Source organism: Talpa occidentalis, unplaced genomic scaffold, assembly GCF_014898055.3.
Source record: "Talpa occidentalis isolate TD23 unplaced genomic scaffold, MPIMG_talOcc4v2.1 talOcc4.11, whole genome shotgun sequence".
NCBI classification, from domain to species: Eukaryota; Metazoa; Chordata; class Mammalia; order Eulipotyphla; family Talpidae; genus Talpa; species Talpa occidentalis.
In genome coordinates, this window is record NW_023601104.1 from 76553373 (window position 1) to 76573946 (window position 20574).

At 46.1% G+C, this 20574-nt stretch overlaps 1 long non-coding RNA gene across 1 annotated transcript; it reads right to left on the reverse strand.

The window, feature by feature from the left end:
• Nucleotides 1-2188: 2188 nt before the first annotated feature.
• LOC119238305 (uncharacterized) lies at nt 2189-10484 on the reverse strand. The gene is made up of 4 exons (XR_005123533.2): nt 10399-10484; nt 10208-10313; nt 9621-9692; nt 2189-2325 (listed from the first exon to the last, which is right to left on the reverse strand). It is a non-coding gene; the product is annotated as an uncharacterized LOC119238305 (long non-coding RNA).
• Between the last annotated feature and the right edge of the window lie 10090 nt (nt 10485-20574).

Below are 20574 nucleotides of genomic sequence, written 5' to 3' on the forward strand. Positions count from 1 at the left end.
TATCAATAAATGGAGGAGGCAGGTAGGGTGGTTGCTACAGAAGAGAGGAAAAGCAACAGAGGCAGCCACAACTCTCCCGCCTCAATGTGCCTCCTACAAAATCCTCATAAAAGAGAGTAGGCCTTGCTTGGAACTCTCCTTGCTGAGTCACCAGCTGCAGCCCTGGCAGCCACACCACTGTGCTACTGGGGAGTCTGAGAGGGTGACTTCTGTGCCCAGGGGACCACAGGGTGGTCCATGCCAGCACACTGGCCTCTGCTGATGACTGGGCACACACCTGACTGTGTGCCTCGTGGGCTCCTGGTTTGCCCAGTGCTCCCAGCATCAGATATGTCTCATCCCTCCATTACTGTGACAATGCTGTGGAAGATGCCAGAAAACAAACAAACAAACAAACAAACAAAAAACAACACTGGAGAGTTGCTTCTTGGCAGCATTGGCTCAGTCTTTTCTCTCCCCAATGAACCAAGTTGTGTTGATTGTGTTGGTGCTTAGCTGCTCCTTGGCCTGCTGGAGATCCATCATCTGCATAGCAGTGCAGCTGCCTCTCACTCAGGAGGTGAGCGGAGGAGAGATGGAAGTGGAACCTGGGCCTCCCTCCTCTCTGCTTCAACTATTCTTGTCCTGCCCCAGCCAATGGCCTCTCTCAGCCCTGCATTTCTGTCTGTTTACTCCTACTCCCCACACTCACATTCCCCCAAGTACCTGTTTTTCACAGAAGAGGGAAGAAGGAATTCTGAGGCAGAGTCCTGCACTGGAGGGGGTTGTGTATGTGAAGATATCCCCAGGGAAGCTCCAGAGGTCAGATTGAGTGGGGCTCTGGGATGAGCAGAGTCCCTGAATCCTAGTGCCCAGAGCAGCTCCTCATTCAAGAAGAGGACCCCATCCTTGAGCCAGGAAACAGCAGGAAGGGCCTCCTCCCTCTGCCCTCCTGCTAAGTGAAGAGATCTTTTCTTTAGAAAAGCCAGAGCCTTCCATCCCCCTGTATGGAGAGGAGGTGATTCCCTTGCCCTTAGGTGTGGCTGCTGTCGGAGCCCTTTGCAAGGCCTTTTCTTTAGGGGGGAAGGAGAGCCCATGAATTGCACTGAGGACCTGGGCAAGGGGGTGGAAAGGACACAGGAAATGGGGGGCAGACGCAGTGTCTCTGCTGGCCCATCAGTCCCCCCAATGCAGTGGGGCCTGCCTACCAGTCCCCAGCCCAGGGAGCACAGGTGTTTTCCATTTTGGACCCCCAAGTCCTCCAGCTGCGGCGCGTGTAATCTCTGTTCACCCGCCCGCTGCTGGCCTGATCCCCCCACCACCCTGGGTCCAGTGAACATGGGCCTGATGTCACCTCTGTCTGTGGGAGACCCTCTTTCAATTCTTGACCCCAGTTCCTAATCTCTTTACAGCAGCCACCAGTCTCAAATGGGCTGTACTGATGTCAGGGTGCAAGGGAAAGTCCCCCCACCATATCTGGATTCTTCTAAAGCTTGAGGGGTGAACAAATTAAAACATCAAACAGGTTAGTAGGAGAAAAGGCCCCACGTAACAGCCTGCATATGGAGAAAGTGCATGGTTGCACAGGATAATGGAACAGACAAGGGAACTCATCCTGTATTTAGGGGCTGGGGGCATCAAGGGTGGGGAACTTCCCATGACAGACAAAAGGTGGGTGCCCTCATCTTCACAATCTACATTAAGTGATGGTAATATACTCCCAAGGCTCAAGGCCTCCATGACCTCTAGTTCCACCCCAAGGTGACAAGAGCCCTATGTTTTGGGTGTACTGTGAAAAGCCTGTCTGACTCCTTTTGGGAGGCCAACTCACATTGATTGGGGGACTTGGTTCAGCCTTTTCTGGGCATTACCAGTGTTGATCTGGCTACTCCCACAGCCTGGTCACCCAGTGATGGCTCTTGATTCAGCCGGCAGAACTAGAAAAGGGCCCCTCTTATCCACCAAACTGTTCCCAAGCTGTGGTAGAGCACTTTATATTCCTATAGATAACAATGCCTGATTTTTCCTGAAATTTTTCAAGTGCCAGGCACTGCCCAAAATACTTACATGCATTACTTGCTTAATCCTCACAACCCCACGAGGAATATATTATTATCAGCTCCAGTTCCAGACTGAGGAAACTGGAGCCTAAAAGTGTAAAATATTGAAAGCTGCATGTAAGAGACAGAGCCAGGATTCCAGACCAAACTATTAATAACTCCGGAGTGCAGGCATGCTCTTAAACACCGTGCCAAGAGGTCACGAAGGGACACACAACTGACGCCAATCTTTCTTCAGAATGCGTGGTGGTGGGCTGGGTGGAGAAGCACATGAGGAGGCGGCTACCTGAAAGAGAGGGGAGGGGGAGACTGCAGAAAAAGGACTGAAGCCCAAGGCCAGAGAGGTCAGGCCTCGCTCCCCTGTGCTCCAAGACCTGGCTCCCGAAGCAGGTGGTGCGGGCGCCATGGGCGAGGAGAGAAGAGAGACAGAGAGTGAGCAGAGGGGGGCCTACCGGGAGGAATGCAGGCAGGCTGAATTGAGAAAAATGGTGAGAGGATGCAGCATGTCAGGGAGCAGGAGGGTTGGGGGAGCTGGGGAAGCCACTTAACCCCAGAAGTGATTCATGGTGGACCCAGGCAGTCAGCAGCAGACAGCAGCTGCCGCCTGAAAGCAGTCAGCTCCTCCTTGCAACCTTCTTGCTTGGACCAAGTTTATCCAAAGACAAGATCCCAGAGCCCCTCTCAATAGGGCTACCAGGTCCTGGGGAAATGAGGGGCAGGGAAGCAGAAGGTGAGCAAATAGTAATGCTTCCGGAGGCTGGGCTCAGGGCCCGCCTGGCAACGCTGGTTCCTTGGCCTTGAAGCCAAGACAGGCACAGGCCAGGGCAGGAAGGAAGGGAGGCCACCCCCAAGCCGGGGGGATACCCTGCCCACAGGCTAGTGTCCTTTGCGAAACACTCCAGAGAAAATAGCAAAAGTGAGACAAAGGATTTCCTTCCTCCTCTGACTTGTCAGAAATCCCCTCAGGGTTCTTCCAGGAGCCCTGGTTCTATCTTTATAACAATCCTAGACACTGATCAAAGTTTTAATCCACCCTTCAAACAGGAAATGGAAAGGAAGCAAGATTGAAAAGATGCGTCAGAGGCTGTCGCTGTGCTGGCGGAGCTTGCTGGTTCTTGCCACGGGGATAAAGCTAAGGACACAGATTTCTCCTGCATTGCATTTGATGGGGGTGGGGGTGCAGAGCCACAGCCTATAACTGGGGGCCAGGGGAAAACAGTGCAGGTGGGGGAGGCTGCAGGGGAAAGGGAGGCTTGGGAGAGGAAGAAGAGGTGAGGGGGTGGGAGGTGAAAGGGAAAGGTGAGGACTGGAAGGGGCAGGGCGTGAAGGGGAAGCAAGAGAAGTCATCACTAACAGGTCTGTCTTTGCTCCTCCTGCCTTTCCAGTCCTCTGTAGGCTCTTGATCAGGAAGTTCTCGCCACTGCCCTTACATTCTTTTCATTTTGACTCACCCACCTACCCCTCCAGGAGCTTCCTGTGACTTGCCTGGACCACATCAGGTCTTCTTAGCCTCAGTTCCTCCCAAATCCAACTCATCTTTTCACCATTCTAGCATGACTTCTAATATAGCTTCTGCATGACATTCTCCTGCGTCATCATTTCATGTGCCCCTTCTTCAACGCCCACCTTTCCATTTGGTGTCATAGAAAGAGCACAGGCTTTTGTAGAATAGACCTCAGAGGTTCTCAGCCTGGACTCTACTGGTGTTTGGGGCCAGACAGTCCTCTACAGTGAGGGGGAGGAGGGTCGTGGAAAGGTTAACTCAGCTCTCCATTCTAGTACCACCAAGGAAAACAGACAGAGTCCCTCAGTCAGCCTCTGCGCCCAAGACCCAGTCTTCCCTCCTTTTCCCTTCCAATTCCAACCCTGTACATCCTTCAAGGCTGAGTTTGATCCCACCTCCTCCTTGAGACCTTCCCAGATTGCATCAGCTCAGTGTAAGTGCTTGCTTCTCTAATGCTGAACAGTGTTTAATAACCTAATCACATGAGCCTGAGTACTATACTGGTTAGACTTAATGATCAGTTGTTTAATTTATGTGTTGCTGCTATTTTTAGAAAAGTTCTACCTACCTGGAGGGTCCCAAGTCCTACGTCAAGCTTTGCAGGCACGCTTGCAGCTAGGGCTGCCATAAGGCAGTGCCACAGACTAGGTGGCTTAAACAAAAGAAATCTATTTTATTACAATTCTGGAGCTGAGCAAAAGGTGTCAGCAGAGTGGTTTCTTCTGGAAGGCTCTCTCCTTGGCTTGTAGATGACTGTCTCCTCACTGTGTCTTCACATGGACTCCCCTCAGTGCCTCTTTGAGTCTCAGTCCCCTTTTCTCAAGAGACAACTAGTCAATTGGATTGACTAGTTAATTATTTTTTGACAACTTAATTATATTTTTAAAGGCTCTATTTCCAAATATAGTCATGATCTGAAGAACTAGGGGTGAGGACGCTGACATATCTTTTGGAGGAACACATTCAGCCTATAGCAATCTTATTGTAGATGCTTGGGATATAGCTCCATTTCTCCCTCAAATGTTATGAATTTGTCAGTCATTTACATGTCTATATAAATTGGGGTACATTTTCAGACCCCTTATATCGCTCAACCTCCACCAAATCTCTCTTGCCGGTTGTCTAACCCCTTTCTTCCCTGGCCCCCTCCTCCGTTCCCTCATTCCCTTGAGTAACCAATATATTTTTTCAGAGAGTCTATGAATTATTTTTTGCTGTGCTTTGCCAGTTTGTGTTCTTTGGTTATTTATATTCCACAAATAGGTGAAACCATCTGGTATCTGTCTTTCACTTTCTGACTTAATCTCACTTAGCATAATCACCTCAAGATCCATCCATTTTGTTCATATTTTATAATAGCTGAGCAGTATTCCATTAAGCATATACCCATAATTTCTCTATCCGGTCATATGTCAATGGGCATTTAGGTTGATTCCATGACTTGGCTATTGTGAATAATGCTGCTGTGAACATAGGAGTGCATAAATCTTTCTGTATTAGAGTTTTTATGTTCCTCAGATAAATACTTACTAGCGGATCATATGGTATGTCTGTGTTTATTGTTTTAAGGTTCTCAATGTCATTCAAGAAATATTTCTTATCTATCTGATTAAAAGAGATAGAAAGACAACAAGCATGTTATTAATTAGCTCCTGTGCATAGGCACGCTTAGTAATATTTGACATGATTACTTCTCTTATCATTCCCTCTTAGAACTCAATATTCTGGTTGACTTCTACGAGCCCACTTTCTTAGCTATCCTCCTTCTTCTCAAGCTACTCCTTCTCTTTTGTGAGTTCCTCTACTTCTACCATCCTTTAAAGTGTCAGTGCTCACTTTGTATAAAGGGCATGAAGTTAACCTGGCTAATGGTCACTATGTGTCAATTTTTCCTTTCTTAACCCTCCACTCCTATATCATTTATAATCAGGCCTTAAGTAAAATTTTGCTTAACCTCAACTGTGTGAAGAACTCTCAAGGACCACAATTTTGTAATAACAAGTTACTTATTTAATTGGTCAGGATGAAGAGGAGGCATATACTTAACTATTACAGATACATTGTACTGTAAAAAAGTGAAAATAGAATTTCAGAAATGGTGAGGAAAAGTAAATAAAATAACCACACACACACACACACACACACACACACACACACACACACGAGTCAGCATTCTTTCTTCCTAACTCTAAGTTCTTTTCATGGTTATCTCATGTACTCCATGGTTGCTATCATCATTTGTATTAAGATGGTTCTCCCATCTGTGGCTTCCACCAAGACCTCTTCTAAACAATTCATGCAAAGCACCAACAGCTCTACTTGGACACCTCATTGGTGTCATCATTTCATATGCTTCAACTGGATTATCTACCAATCTCCCCCCTTACACAGACACACACACACAAACACACACAAACACACACACATTTTCTTCTCCAAAGATCTTTTTCTCAGTGAACTGTATCACCATCTCCTAAGAAAAAACTTTCCTATATCCAGGATCCAAATCCTACCAGTTTTTATCCTCTTAACATCTCTTCCCATCCCCTCTTTAGCGAGTTGGCTTGGGATATTGTCTTCTCCCACTTAGATTACAAATAATCTTCTTTGCAATATCCCTGCCTATAATTCACTCTCTTCTCTTCAGCCAAAAGGGCTTTCTAAAACAAATACATTGATATCACTGCTGTGATTAAAATCTTCTAAAGCTTAACCACCTACCTTAGAGCAACAAATTTCTTAGTCTGATCAAAGAATTCTTCTTGCACTGGGCCCTCTCTCTCCAGCTTCAGCTCTTAGCCATCTCCCTGTACACTTAAACCTACATACTCTTTATTCTATCAAATTACTTACAGTTTCCCAAGATTTGTATATTCTCTTTTTGTTCCTAACTTTCACATGTTTTTCACTCTGTCTGAAATCCTTTTGTTCCTCTTCTCCTAGTTGATTCTTTTTCTTCTTTCAGGTCTTAGTTCAGACACTTCTTTCTCCAGGAAGCCTGTTCATCATTTGAGGAACAACTTTTCATTCCCTTCCCAGAAACCAACATCCTCTCCCAATCTTCACACACATTAACACCTTAAATAGCACCTGAGCCTCTCTTGTACTTCGTTCATTTATTTATTAAAGCATTTATCACACTGTAATTTATTTTTGCACCCGTCTCCCCCGAAAGTATGCAAACCCCCTGAAGCAGAGGTTGTATCTGATTCTGTCTAGAAATCTGTTTGTTCTTCCATATCCTTAGTCTGCTGTGATCCCCAAGAGGCTGACCCAGACTAATTACATCAAAGGAGTTCAGCCAGTGAAAAGAAGAGAGGAAGGCCAAGGTTTTCTCTCCCCCTGCTACATGAGTCCCTTCAGCCAAGCTCCCTCTACACATGGCTCTTTCATTCTGGATTCTGCAAAATTTCTCTCTCCTATATTTCTTTCTAAAGATTTATTTATTTATGCATACAAGAACTGGGGTACAGGCCAGAGGTGCCGGGGGTGAGAAGATTCACCAGAGACAGAGTGGGGAGCGGAGAAGGCGGATCTACTGAAATACACCGCTGAGGGGAGCAGCGGACAAGACAGGAGAGGTCTGCGGTGCCATGTGGGTAGCTCCCTGGCCGGCCAGGGAATTGAACTCATGCCTCAGAGGCTGTGGATAGCTTCACAGTGCTGTGCTTAACCCCTTCTGCCACCATACTTTCCTCCTGTACTTTCAATGTAATGTTGATAATAACTTTCTGATATTCCTAGTTCCTACACTATACCTTGTATCTCTATACTCTCCTCTCACCTTTAAGAATAGTTTCATATTAAACCCTCCCAAAGTTACCAATTACTCAGTTTAAGTTTGTCAGGACCTCATTTCCTCTTTGAGTTCCAGGCAGAGTCTATCATATATTCATTTAATGCTTGTTAAATGAATGAGTGAATGAGGAAAATAACTCAAGCAATTTGCTAGCTTGACTTATTCAATCTCCTCTTCACTTCCATTTCACAAAGAGGGAAAAATGTACAGTTTAGAACTTAGAACTGAAGTGTTAGCAAATGATGGACTCCTTGGGCAGAAGGTGTGGCTGGGGGCTTGGAAAGGCACTGTCAGGCAGAGGTCTCTCACACAAGCAGCCCCCAGCCCTCCACAGAGCCTCCAGAGCACTGACTGAATTTCCCCCATGACTCCCCAAGAAAGTCTATTCCCTGGTGTGACTATCCCAGGCTCGGTGGGAAGGGCTGTCCTTTTCTTTCTTCCTCTTGCCTAGAGACCAACTTAGAAAATAACTGGAAATGTTGCCTCTTCCATCTTCCCACTCAAGTCCAGCATATGAAATTCAAGTGCAAGAGGTACAGCTGAGTAGAGTCTAGTCGAGGCCACAGCCTGGGGTAGGATCCTGCAAGATGATTGACCCACCACATAGCCCCGAGGTGTCCTCTCCCCATTCTGAGCACTCTTGGAGCTGGGAGAAACCTCGGTGCTCATCACACCAGTAGAGAGTGGAGCCCAGGGAGGCCAAGGGATTGCTCAAGATCACACAATAAGTTAGTGGTAAAGAAGGTGCCAGAAACTAGGTCTCTCAGCAGACAATGTTACCTCCCACTGCTATATATACCACGCTGCCTCTTGAGGAAAAAGGGTGCTTCCATATGTCCAGATGTCAGGGTTCAGTGGAAGGACACATTCACAAAAGAGGAGGGACCAACAGATCGCAAGTCTTACACTGTGGAGAAGGAAACTAGTAGTGGTTAAGCTCTGACTATGTACCAGGTCTGAGCACTCGCTCTGGGTGAAGATAAACATGGACCTGACCTTTGTGTGACCCTGAATAGGTGACTCAAATTCCCTAATCCTCAGGTTCCTCTTCTGTGACATGAAGATAAAATGAGTATCTCAGAGGATTTGGGAAAGTATTAAATACAATAATCCATGTAAAGCACTTAGCACATTTGTAAACTGGCACTGAATAAGCACTTGATATGTGTAGGCTATTATTTTTATCTATAGCAGTTTTCTTATTTAATTCTCACACCCTCTTTTTAAAAGAGGAAGGATATAGGTTTAGAGAGAGAAGTCACTCGCTCAAATTTGTATGTTCAATCACATTTGTTGAGCTCCTGCCAAGAGTCAGATGCTGTTCTAGATGAGGATACAACACAGAACAAAACCAGCAAAAATCCCTGCCCTTGTGGATCTCATGTTGAGGTGGAGGAAGATAGATAAGAAACAAAAAGTAAGTGAATTGTATGATATGCTAAAGGCTGGTAAGTGCTATGGGTAAACACGGCAAGAAAGGAGGAGACTTGGAGGCTTGCAATTTAGAGAAAGGGGCTGTGGAAGGCCTCCATTGGATGCCACTGGGCAAAGGCTTGAAAATGTGATGCAGACAAATGGATCTCTGGGGGAGGAGTATTCCAGAGACAGGGAAGCACCGTGCAAAGGCCTTGAGGCAGGCACAAGTATTGGAGGGACAACCTGGAGGCTCGTGCTCTGAAACAGTGCACAGAAATGCCCTGGGAGATGAAGTTAAGAAAATTGGTGCTGAGAAATAAGCCAGAAAGAAAAAGAAAAATACCGGATGGTCTCACTCATAGCAGGAATCTAGAAAACTTAAATAAGGGACCAGGAAAAAGAATAACTATAAGAAAGTGAAAATCAAAATCAACAAACAACTGTGAATCAGAAACACTCTATGGGGGGTGGGGAGGGATTGGGGTCAAAATAAGGGGACTGCAATTGTATGGGGAATATAAAAATAAAATTTATTTAAAAAAAAAAACTTGGTGTTGAAAGCAGGGTTTTGGGTTTTGTTTTGTAGGTGTACCATTACTTTCATTTCACAGATGAAAAATGGAGACGCAGAGAGGTTAGGGAAAGTGCCTGTTGTGCAACCACCCCAGGCTGGGCAGGTTCATGGTTGATTCAGGCAAATGGAAAAGGAATCTCGGAGACTTCAGTATATCTAACATGCCTTGAATGCTGCATCAGGGGACTGGACACACAGGCAGGGATGCAGGCAGGCAGCCACTGAGCCTCTCCGCCTCTGAGAAACTCCCCTCTATCCCTCCCTTCTTGCCTGGCTGTCTATACTTACAGGTACACATGTCCCACACTCACGGTCCTAAGTTCTTTCTTACAATAACATGTCAGGTGTGGATGACGAAACCTAGGAGAAAAGCAAAGCTGCAGGTGGTGGCTGCAGAGACCAGCAGTGGGAGGTGGAAAAAGAGCCTGAGTAACTCCATGTTCCTAACAGTGCCCCAAATCACACAGCAGAGAATGATGGAAAATGCACCCAAACTCAATTGGTCCCCAGGGACACTCTGTGCCCACCAAGTGGAAGCTGAGATTCGAATTCAGATCTGACTCCCAACTCTCACACTCCCATCCCCTTTCTCAGTCCATCACAGGCTTCCTAGACAGTTGTATGCTGTGATTGATTGGGTCAGCTCTACTCTTAGCAGAGAGGGTTTTCTGTGGTTCAAAGTCAGATACCAGGCAGGGGTGAAAAATTCCATTGCCAAATAAGTGTAACCTCTTGTTCTCAGAACCAAAAATTAGAATATAAGTTTTAGTGGGTACATGAACTCATAAAGAGAGTAGGACAGAGTATTTGAAATATTTGGTCACCTTAAACAAACACCCATGTTATTTCATCTCAAAGATCCTCAGGTATTTTACCTTTATCCACCTCCAATAAAGAGCACCTGAGAAACTCCTTCACCATCTGGGAAAGGGAAAGCTGGGGACTCTTTCAAATCCTTTACTGCTGCAGTAGCGGCAATGCCTAAATGGGCAGAGTGCAGGAGAGGTAACGAGGGAACTGGAGACCCGGTCCTGACTGCTGGGCACTCCCAGGGCCCTCTGTGTACCTTCCTTTCCCTCCCGCAGAAAGAGAACCTCTGTCCTCCTCTCGCCCCCATCCCTGCCCCACCTCTGAGGACACTGCTAGGAAGGATCAAAGAAAACTTCTTGAAAGGGCTGGCTCCCACTCCAGATAATTGCCAGGTAAACACAGTGTCTTTATGATGTAATGGGCCTGTACTGGCAGAGCCAAAAGCAGGAAATTGCTCACTTTGAGGAGGGGCAGGAACTCTCCCAGGCCATTACGGTCTACTAAGTAAGTTTCCTTTCTTTTCCAAAGTGAAATGGTTCCCTCGTGACTCAAAAAATGAACTATCTTCTACCATTTCACGGAGCATTTCGGCTACCTGGGCAGTGACATTCTTCTCTCTTTGTGAAACCTCTGCGGCAGGATCAAGTGCATCTAGTGAATGAGAAGTGGGAATTCAGGTTGTGGGGCGGGGGCGGGCTAAGGGGCTGCCCTAGAGCTGCATGAAGGAGCCCTCAGGGTTATACCAGAAAAGACTCTGTGCCTGGGTTCATCCCGGTCATTTCCTAACACCTATCCACTGTGTGACCTTGAGCAAGTCAATTCACAACTCTGGACCTCAGATTTCTCACATGCAAGATGAGAAGATAATTGCTAACCTTGCATTCAGATCTCAATTCTGTGCTTTTAAGCAGAAGAGCCTGCATGGGGCATGAAATGACTGGAATGCTTCATGATAGGTTGAGATGATGGATCTTTGTTTCAGGTCCAGAAACCCCTTCAGCTGAATGTCATTGCCACAGGCTGGACCAGGACTAAGACAGGGATTTTCACACAGGCAGCAAAAGCCACACTTATGGGAGGTACCTGGTTATTTTTACTTGGAGCTGGGGGGGTCCAGAGAAAAACATACCAATAAGACTAGGGACACACACATATTCAAACCCTGAATTTTAATATCAGATGATGACTATCGTAAGTTGCATCAACAATTTGGTATCCCAGTTGGTGCTAACTAAGCCCTCATGCTTAATTACATGCCCAGAGCACTACAATTTAAAATTCCTGGCAACCAGCTCTATGCAATTAAAAACAAAGCAACAAACAGGTCTTCCTTGCATCCCTAATATTTTGTTAGAATTTGCCCCTACTGGTCTACTTCGTTGATAAAACTTAATGTTTTTCACCAAACAGCCCCCCTCCTCAACTTGAAAATTACTCCCAACTGTGCTTCTCAGTAATGGGGCCTCCATTCTCCCCAACTGAACAAGACTCCTGGATTGAGTTGGGGGTGCTGACTCGATGCTAAATATGAGTTTTAAAATACATACTTCATGAGAGTTAGTTGTAGGGGCAGGACTGGACACAGAGCAGGTTTTCTGATCCCATGCAGACCGGGTAAAGGAGCAGTCAGAGTCCTCAGTGGTTTTTTGCAGGTCTTTTATTGGGGTTCACCAGGCATATGGCAGGCAGGGGTGCTGGGAGGCTGGCAGGCCTCCCAGACCCCAGCAAGTCTTCACTCTATGTGGGCTCTCCAGCCTTCTCCGCTTCTCTCCCAGCTTCTGTTCATTCTCGGCTTCTTGGCTTCTACTGGCGTCCCCATGACACCGCCCTTATAAACACAGTCTTAGCGCAGGTGTGCCCACTCTAGGTGCCCGCCATCAGGCATGCATTCTGGATCACAGGGTTCCCTCATCTATCCTGATGGCGAGAGGGCAGAAAAGCCTGACATTTTTCCTTACCCTATAGTAGTAGTACCTTCCTATGCAGTCAGGCTTGAAGTTTAACCCCTTGAGCAGATGTTCCCACTTCACCAGGGGTCAAAGGAGGCCCCATGAATAGAACAGAGTCTATTTGTCTCATTTTAAAAACTGGGACCATTTCTCTCTAGTCACCACCAGCGCTCCCCCCTCCCTGGTCCAGGCTGCCATCATCTTCTGGGTGTCTCCAGACACTTGTAACAGCCTCCTTTGATAGCCATGGCTCTCTCTGTTTCTCCTGCCACTTCTCCACTCCACAGCCTGAATGAGCGCTTCACAAGTTCCAAGTAGATTATGTCACCATGGTTGAAAACACTGATTTCTTTCTACTCAGAACAAAATCCAAATTCTTTACTATGGCCTGAAAGACCTACAGCTCCAGTCTCTCTTGGTAGGCGCCTCACTTTTGGGGTCTCAACCTAAATCAGTGTTTCTCAATGGGAAGCAATTTTGACCCCCAAGGGATATTTGGCAATGTCTGGAGAACTTACAGGTGCTGGCGGAGTGTGATGTGCCGCTGTCACCCAACGGCAGGCAGAGACTGGGGCGGTGCTAGAGTCTGCAATGCACAGGCCCACCCTCCAGCAGTGATGTCTGCTCCGGGATGTCAGGAGGGCTGGGGCTGAGAAAGCCTGGCTTCTATTCACCTCTTCAGAGAGACGTCCCTGACCGCCTCTGCCTACAGTTGGTCCCTCCCTGCCCCCTTGTCCTTTACATCACTAACTACAAGCTGTGACTGTTTTGTTGTTAATTACATATATGTATGTGCCACCAGGCCAGAGACTAAGTATGTCTTGTTCAGCTTCTTTGCCTTAGTATCTATGACATAGTAGGTTCTCAATAAATTTCAGTGGCAGGAAGGCAGGGAAGAAGGATGGTTGGTCAGAGTGGCATCCCCTACCTACCGTTCTTTCTGAGCATCTTGCCCATCTTTATTACCATGTGGAAAATTGAGCATTCAGTCTGGCCAATTGTATTGATAGTTTTACTAGAAAATAAACTGAGTGGATGTTGAAATTTAAAAAAAAAAAAAAAAAAATCTGTGGGGACAGGGGCCTCCCTGGTGGTGCAAGGGGTTAGTTGTCAGCACTATGAAGCAATCAGTAGCCACTGCAGCACAAGTTTGATCCTGGCCAGGGAGCGACCCACATGGCGTAGCAGACCTCTCCTGACTCGCCGGCTGCTCCCCTCAGCAGTGTATTTCAGTAGATCTGCTTGTTCTGTTCCCCACTCTGTCTCTGGCGAATATTCTTATCCCCCCCCACCCCCGCACCTCTGGCCTGTACCCCAGCTCTTGTATGCATAAACAAAGAAATCTTTAAAAAAAATCTATGGGGTCGAGGTGGCATAGCGATGTCTATATTTCTTCAGTATTGACTTTGATTTTTTCAAACAAGCTCACCTGAGGGTGGGAACCATGTCCACTCAGTCTCCACTGCAGGCACCCTGTGTTGGGCCTAGTGCTTAAGTAGCAGCTTCCCAGCGTCTGTGAATGAGTGAGTGAATGAGTTGATATCAGAGAAAAACACATGTAACCCCCAGCCTGGGGTGGGGGGAGGGTTGATCCCACATTACACCCACTTCTCTTGCAGCTCAGACCCGTTCTGAGAGCCAGCCCCCAGCTTAGGCTTTTCTTCCTTTCATTGGCGGCCATGGGAAGAGCATTGCCAATAAAAACTTCACCTCTGGGAAACTTCTACCACTTGTCAGCTATTTAAGACTGCCCTCAAGGAAAAAGAAATTTGACTTCAAGTTTTCCTAACACCCGTTTATAGATCCTCACACAAAGCACCAGACATCTACAGTGTCTTGTCATCCAGAGGCTTAGGTAGCTCTCTCAGGGGTAACCTCTCACCCCCACCCCAACAACTCCCACCCCATTTACCTCCTCCTCTACTCAGGGCTTCCAAGGACCTATGGGAACAAGCTCCAGGCTGTGAGGTTTCTATAATGCATTCCTTCCTGGAATGAGTCTGCCTAAATTTCACTTACACCCCAGAGATTAATGTTACCTTATTAGCAACACAAAATGGAAAAGACTAGGCCCTTTCAGTTTAATCTGCTTAGTTTCCGAGGCTGCAGGGAGCTTCTCCAAGGAATGTGCTTGGCTTTTTGTTAGAGGAAGTAAAGAAAAAAAAGTCTAACACATTATTGGCATAAATCTGCCTATCTAATTTAAATTGTGAAAACCTACTGATTAAGTCCTGGCTCTTATTTTTTTTCTATAGAGACTACAGATATCATTGTTATTAGGAAGTGGCATTACTGCAAATCCTGCTCTCTACCACCAGCCCCCGCCACCCCCAATCTGCTCTTTGTTCTCATTAGTGCCATCTGCTGGTGACTCACATCCTCCGGTACTGCAGTGCTTAAAAGTGTTGAACACCCTTAAGAATGGTTATATGCATTATATATATTATATTTATCTTTTTAAAAAAATAAAACCAAGAAGTTTAAAAAATTATTGATTCGTTTTAAAATAAAAATAATAGATCATTTACATGTTTAACATAAACAACATTTAATGAAAAAGTCATATTTTTAAGTCAGAAAACTATAAAAAGTAGTATTATTTTACATTTTGATACATCTCTTTCATACCTGGCTTAATGAAAGACAGCCAAATTCTCATCTGCTTCAACATTCAGTCTGTTTCAATGCCGTGGTTTCATTGAAACATATGAAGAAAATCTGGTCTAACACAGATATGTATTTGGAAAAGGGAGAAGTATCTTAATGATCTTTTCCGATAATTGTGGGTATTCTTTGATGCTATACCAAAGCTCAACAAGTTATAGTTTCCTGAAGGTTGGTTGAAATGTGGAATCCGAAACCATATCCATGAACTTTTTGTACCACGTTATAGTAAAATTCATTGGCCTGTCTTGGAGTTTGAGTAGCAGATTTTTGAAAACATGATTTTGTGACTCCATTTCCTGTCATGTGGAAAACACTGGCTCACTGAGTTATTTAGAACTTCCAACATTGAGACATTTCACTAAATGACATCAAAAATAGTTTTTGTTAATATCATTACCAATCTCATCAGAAAAGTCTTTTAAGTATTGGGAAGCTGACAAACTCATAACAGACATGAGTTTTCCCAAATTCAAGTTTTTACTTGAAAACTGGAATAGCTATCACTGGCAACAAAAACTGTCAGTTGTTTTCCATGAAGTAACAGCCTTACTTCATTCATTCTCAAGAAGATATCTGCCATACTACTCAAGCCTGAACAACCAGCTTGCTTGACAATCATCCTTTCAGTTAAAAATTTTCCCTGAAAAAAACCCAAAAAGCAAAAACAGCTAGTTCAGCTAGCAACTCAGTCACGGGCGTGCTTTTCCTGGAGACAACCGGTGGTCGTCCCCTGCTGCAGGAGCCTTCGTGCGAGCCTCACATTTCATCCCACAGAATGTTCAAAAGATGTGCTCCAGTCAAGATGTCACGAAATGAGTGATATTCCTGGTGTCTCAGGCATGTCCTGACGTGCTGACAGCCGTTGCTGTGAATGCCTGGTGAAGGACACTGCACACACTGTTCAAATTTGTGTCCTGCCATGACGCGGCTGGAAGTGCCAGGTGTTTTGCACAGTTACTTTTGAGTCCCCGGTGCAAGCAGCAACACAAGGTAAAAGCAAACAGCAGTTCCATACCATTGGAACATAGTTTTGAATTTCCAGACACCAGGGGTCTTGGAACACACATTGAAAACCATGGCTCTCGCCCTGGGACCAACCACCCAGTTTGGGTCACAGAAGCGGGGGCTGGGAGGGGCGGTTATATTCTGACATTAATATCATTTGCTCAGAGAGGGGATCTAGAATAAGATACCTAATGCTTGGAATTCATCTCTTAAGCCGCTCACCCTGTAAGTTATTTTCCACTGCCTTCATCCTTTTCTGATTCCCCATAGAGAGTCTCCTTAGAAAGAAATGTGTTTCTCACCCCAGGGCAGACTAACAAGATGGAATCCAGCTGGAAGCCCCAGGGCACCTCCCACATTTGCTAAAATCCTTTCCTTTTTCTCTCCTAGGTAGCACTTAATTCTAACTCATACCATAAGACTTCAGGAACAAGGTGGGGGATGCAAGAAAAGCAATCTGGCAGAGGCTAAAAATTCCCTTTACCTGGGTGGGTTACTTGCAATATTGGGAATACCCAGGACCATTACACCCCGGATGCCATGTATAAGTCTTACTTGTCCTTCAGGTCTCGACGAAAACCTCTCTCTCTCTCTCTTTTATGAATATTTTTTCACTGTATTTATTTATTTATGTATGTATTTATTATATTCTCTGTCTGTCTGTCTGTCTCTCTCAGAATGTAAGGTAGCAGACAATAAATAAAACACTATGGTGTCTTCACCTTTGTCTTACCTAATTTCCCGCACTAGATGGTAAACTCCAAAAAGGTGAGGGTGATCTGGCTGCGACATCTGTCACCCCCTTGATCGCCAGGGTTGATTCGGCTGATCTGGCTGGCTAGGCACCTCCCTCACAGCTAAATGTACTGTCCTCCCGAAGCTGGCGCCCCTGCTAGAACCTCCAAACAAGCTCTCAAAAAGGCAGCAATCCTTTTCACCATCACTCTCAGGGTTTTTAAGAGGGCAGGTGTTTATGCATTTTTTTTTTTTTTATGTGCATGCCTTTAGGCGGGACATGCCTCTCCATTCACCACAAGCCCCACTGATTCTATTGTCATAAGAAAACACACCCACTGACCTCCAGGACTCCATCAGAATTGGGTTTTGCCAACTGCATGCTGCCTAGAGCAGGCCCTCATTCAATCTTCATCAGAGGGATTGTCACCAGGTTGGGTAAAGCACAGAACAAAAGGGACACTGTGTTTCCTTAGATGGCCTCAGGCCTGCCTTTACCAGGAGCAGGAGCTTCCTGGTGCTTGGTGAGTTCTTTCAATGCACCCAGCATATTTGGTCTCACCTGGGAGACTGTGACCTCTGGAGGGCAGCATCCAGTCTCTCTGCCTGTCTTCTCTCTCCCACTTTTTTTTTTTTTTTAAAAAGATTTATTTATTTATGCATGCAATAACTGGGATGTAAGCCCGAGATGCAGTGGGTGAGAGGTTTCAACAGAGAGTGTTATAGGGCAGCCCCGATATGGAGCGGGTTGCTTGGCTGTGGGTCCTCACCCACGCGCTTAAAAAGGACTTATTAATACTCCACTACAAGCACACACAAAAGGTTAATAAAAGGTTTATTTACAAGGGAAAAGGAAATAAGGAAAATGTACAACTCAGGGAGAAAATAGGGAAATAAAGTCTTTAATGCGTCCTACCCGATCCGACGACCTGGAAACCCAAAGGCACTCTCAGCGCTGGCCAGACGCTGCGAGCTGGTGGAGAGTCAAAATGGGGGACCCCTCCAAAGCCCACGTGTCTGGCTTTATACCAACCTGGCTGCTTAACCCCACCCTCAGGTCCCAGCCACCTTCCCTTTGGTGGATGGGATTTCGAGTTCCCAGTGTCTTTGGCTTTGGCCTGGGGTGGGGGTGGAGTCCACAAAGCTTGTATGGAATTAGCTTTAGGACATCCTTTTCCTCCTAACAAGAGTAGGGAACAGAACAGGCAGATCTGAAATATGAGGGGAGCAGTGGGTGAGGCAGGAGGGGTCTGCTGCACCATGTGTGTTGCTCCTGGCCAGTGGGGATGGATTTTGTGCTGCATTGGCTGCAGATAGCTTGATAGCTCTGTCTTTAACCCCTGCGTTACCAGGGAGGCCTCCTTTCCCGCTTTCTAATCTCCAACTCTCCCTTGGAACTCCCCATTCCCACCCAACCCAACAGCTCATCAAATTCAACCACTTAATTAGGTTTTAGTCAGCCAGTCAGCTTAGAAACCTGGGTAGAAAGTCTCATAAAGAAGACAATGCTCTCTCAAGGAAGAGGCCTCTGTTCCTGGAAAACCAAGTCTCACAGGAAACAGGAAGTGTACTGTGTTAGGAGTGGGAAGGGCTGGGGGCAGGAACATTGTGGTAGGGGTTTGGGGAAGTAATCTTAGACCAGAAGATAGGTCCTGACACCATGGTAAAGAATTTCCTACAGAACCTCCCTGGTGTTGCAGGGGTTAAAGTCTCAGCGCTATCAAGCTGTAGACAGCCACTGCGGCATGAGTTCAATCCCTGGCCAGGGAGCTAACTCACATGGCGCAGCAGACCTCTCCTGTCCTGCCCACTGTTCCCCTCAGTAGTGTATTTCAGTCAATCTGCCTGTTCTGTTCCTCACTCTGTCTCTAGTGAGACCTCCCCCACCCCCACCTTTGATCCACACCCCAGTTCTTGTATGCATAAATAAATAAAAATAAATCTTTTTTAAAAAGAATGTCCTCCAGACATAGGGGTATAACATGATCACACCTATATCATATGAGCAGATTTCCTGGGGCTGCTCTGTCTCCAAACTCTTCCCCTCACTCCTCCACCCCTGCCCCTACCCTCCTCCCTCTGGACCCATTGCTCCTGTCATAAAGAAGTTCCCAGTACCTGCCCTTGAGATTGCACATGGCACCTTCCTTATTGGGTGACTGCAGTGTGACCAAAGGATCTGAGAGGCGGGGCAGGGCCGAGCAGCAGACACCCACCATTTACCACCATCCCATCTGCTTGTGCCCAAACAACACGTTCTCCAACCTGAGCTGGTTGGACTAGCTTGGGTGGGACTGGAGGGCTCAGAGGATTAGCACATCAGTCCCAGCCTTGAATGAAGCACATTCCATAGTCAAGTCAGTAGGGTGTGGTGCACCCCGGCCTCTTCCGACTCCTTTCACAGAGGAGTGTGTGCGTGTGTTACAAAGGGAAAAGCACGCTGCGTGCCCAACCAGGACCTGTCACTCCTAACCAGCTAAGCCCTACGTTAGACCTCCATGGTGCCTCCTTCATAGAACTTTCTGTACTCATACTTCCTCACTAGGTTCTGTTTACCTTCTGCACACGACACCCGTTCCGGCACCATCTCATAATGGGGAAGACAAGATGAGGAAGGGGAAAAGGGGAAATCCCATTAGGACTGGGAAGCTGGTGCTGGCGCCAACTCTGCTTTCTAAGGGCAGGACATCTGGAGTCACCCTGATGTATTGCTCAGAGCCGCAAAGCAAGTGGCCTGGGCCTCCGAAACATTTACAGAGGAAAGTGCCCCAAGCTAACATAATCACCACTGCTAAGCTGAATGTAAAATATATAGTCATTGTAAAAATGTTTTAAAATTCCAAAGCAAACAACAGTCTCAGATCACGCATTATACCTCTCCATAAAGGTAATAAAAACTGACTTTCCATTTTTTTCTTATGCCTACCAAGGTTTTAATTTTTTTAAAGATTTATTTATTTATGCATACAAGAACTGGGGTATAGCCAGAGGTACGGGGTGGGCATGAGAGGATTCATCAGAGACAGAGTGGGGAACAGACCAGGCAGACTGACTGAAATGCACTGTTGAGGGGAGCAGCGGGCGAGATAGAAGAGGTCTGCTGCACCATGTGGGTTAGCTCCCTGGCTGGGGATCAAACTCATGCTACAGGGGCTGCAGAGTGCTTAATGGTGCTGCAACATAACCCCTTGCTCCCCTAGCACTGTCACAGTACTTTCTAGTAAGTGTGTTTATTTCTATTTCAAGCTCTCTCACCTGGTAATAAGGTCTTTGAGAACTAGGTTCTGTTTAATTGAGCTGTGTCTCCAGTGTCCACTTTCATCTGGCACATAGAAGATACTCAATAAACGCCTTGCAGAGAAGCAAAGTTTAATCAACTCTTATTGTCAGGCATTTAGGTTGATCCTAATTGATGCAAAGAGCCATGTTCTCATACTCTATGTTGACTGAGTGAGTCAACAAAAGTCTTGTTAGGGTCATCTGTTGGGATGACCTATAAATAAATCTTTGTCTGAATCCAACTCTTTCTTATGATACAAGTACAGATGCTAGAGTCAGCTGTGTGGCCTTGGGCATGTTACTTGACCCTCTGATCCTCATTTTCTTTGACAGAAAATGAAGATGACAATGGGACCTACTCTTAAGGATGTTGAGATGTTGTAAATGACATCAGGAAAGTCAAGTCATATAGCACAATGCTTGGCACATTGTGATTAGTTTCTGATTACTGACTCGAATTTCTGGACCCATGTTATAGAATTAATGCCACATGGCCAAACTGCTTTTCCAATAATATATGCATACAGCACATGGCATCTTTTCCAGTAAGGCGTTTGGTCAATTTTTCATCATTGCCCAGTCTGCTTTACAAACTTTAAGTGGACCCTGGCCAAACCTACCTTGAAGTTCAACACAAAGTCGTCTTTGTCTTCAAGGTCTAAACATCCAGCACAGAACACACCTCACAGTCACCCTTCCCCAGATTGCAGAGGAAGGGGTTAGGAGGTAGGGACTGATCAGAAAGATCATGACATTAAAGTATGAAGGTGCCAGAAGTCATTTTTCCACATGCAGCT